This window comes from Mastomys coucha, unplaced genomic scaffold (assembly GCF_008632895.1).
Source record: "Mastomys coucha isolate ucsf_1 unplaced genomic scaffold, UCSF_Mcou_1 pScaffold13, whole genome shotgun sequence".
Classification (NCBI taxonomy): Eukaryota; Metazoa; Chordata; class Mammalia; order Rodentia; family Muridae; genus Mastomys; species Mastomys coucha.
This window is the reverse complement of record NW_022196895.1, coordinates 30,008,802-30,010,715: the sequence shown is the minus strand read 5'-3', so window position 1 is coordinate 30,010,715 and position 1,914 is coordinate 30,008,802. Positions and strand designations below refer to the sequence as shown.

The following is a 1,914-nucleotide window of genomic DNA, read 5'->3' as shown; positions in this document are numbered from 1 at the left end:
CTGGGAAACAAGAGAGGACTGCAGGAGTGAGAGAGAGCCCATCTCAGGAGAGGAGCATGCTGGGAACAGACTCTAAGAATGAGACAGAGGTGGGCAGATCTCTAAGAGATCAAGGCCAGCCAAGGCTACATACATATGGTGACCTTGTCTCAGAAAACAAATAAACAAAGGTAGGAGCTTAGGGGTGGGTGCAGATGTGTGTGTGTGTGTGTGTGTGTGTGTGTGTGTGTGTGGACAGGGGTGTGTGTGTGGGGGTGGATAACACAAATATAGAGTATTTTAGGTGCCAGTATAGGTATTAGGTGCCAGTATATGTAAATTCAAAGCCTAGTTCTAGATGTTTTCGCACAGGTTGAACAAGGCACCCTCAAAAATTCCCAAATTGGTTGGTCTTGGAACTGTGTGGCAGGACAGAGGGCTTTAGTTGAGAAGGCTGGTGGCTTCCACGGCCTGGCTCCCTCCCAATAGCCCTTCCCAACAACCAGTCCTTTTCCATCTACAATGGGAGTTCCTTCTTCTAGCATGGAATGCTAGCCTATAACCCAGTCTCAAAACATTTATATCACTGGACATAGGAGCAGATGTCTGCCAGTGATAGCTAGCGGCACCAAGTACGCATTTCCACATAGAGCACTTGCTGAGTGTCCTGCCTTATGACTACAAGGACAGCCTCTGACACCACCTATGGCTCTGCTCACGTAGTCTTTAATGGTCTTTTTTTGGGGGGGGTAGGAACGATCTTTTATTGGGGGAGGGTTTATTAATCCTTTTTGGCCGCCTTCCTCATGGCTGCCAGCACCTTGCTCAGCTCCTCCCGCTTTCTCTTAGCACGGATGTGTGTGCCCACCCTCTTCTTGATGAACTTGAGTGCGCGCTTGTCCTTGGACACTTTGAGCAACTCCATGGCGCGCCGCTCGCTCGTAGGGTGCGAAGCCGCACACCTCCTGGATCATGTCCAACACGAACTTGGTGTGCTCGGTGAGGCGTCCACGGCGCCGGCTATGTCTCAGCTTGCTGACGTTCTTCGTCACCTTGTGGCCCTTGTTAAGGCCCACGGCCATAGGGTAGTGCAGGGCCATGGCTGCTGCTCTTAGATGGTGGCTGGAACAGCAAAAAGGTGGTTTTGAGCAAGGCCAAGGAGCAGAAAGAGTGTAGAGAGGCTGGGATGACGAAAGCAAGCGCGCGCCCCTCTCTGGTCCAAAAGGAACCTGTCTCCTGCTTCCTCTCTTCTCTTTAATGGTCTTAAACGGGTAACAACATCTTCCTCTCTGGGGACTGTCTGTATGGTTTTCACACTTTGAATCGATAGGAAGGTTAATGTGTACCAATCCAAGTGGAAGCGGGTTGCATGGAGCCACCCCGGTCTCTCACTACACTCATCTGGAATGGAGGGGGCACATACATATCATTAAGAGCCAGGGCTTAAGGCTTAGCTTGGTCACAGTGTGACCTGGTCCTCAGTATCACAAAGGGTGGCCCTGGGTGATGAACAGAATGTAAACCTGAGCTCACAGATGTGCTTTCTTTGATCTGCTCTCAATCGGCTGTGATGCGCAGAGGAAGTACTTCATGGGGTACTTCATACTCTAACCCACATTCTCAGCTTCCTTTCACAAATCACACCGGAGCCTCAGAGGACCCGCCTCGCCCACGGGGCAGTCAGCTGCAGCTGCAGAGGCTGCTGTTTCCTCACTCAGCCTGCCTTCCACAGATGACCCCTGCTCTCCACATCCATCAGCATGATCTGCTGACCCAGCAAGCACTCACTGGCATCCTTTGATCACCCTCCAAGGTTTCCTTCACTTTTATAATTTCATGGCTCTGAAATTTGGTCTGACTGTCAGTCCGAGGATATATTCCTTATCTGCATTACTTAAAAGCCTGGGCATTTTAAGCTAATGTGGGTGTAGTGAG

General features: G+C 50.7%; 1 pseudogene; it reads right to left on the bottom strand.

The window, feature by feature from the left end:
• Positions 1-760: 760 nt before the first annotated feature.
• LOC116087587 lies at positions 761-1,623 on the bottom strand (annotated as a pseudogene).
• Positions 1,624-1,914: the final 291 nt, after the last annotated feature.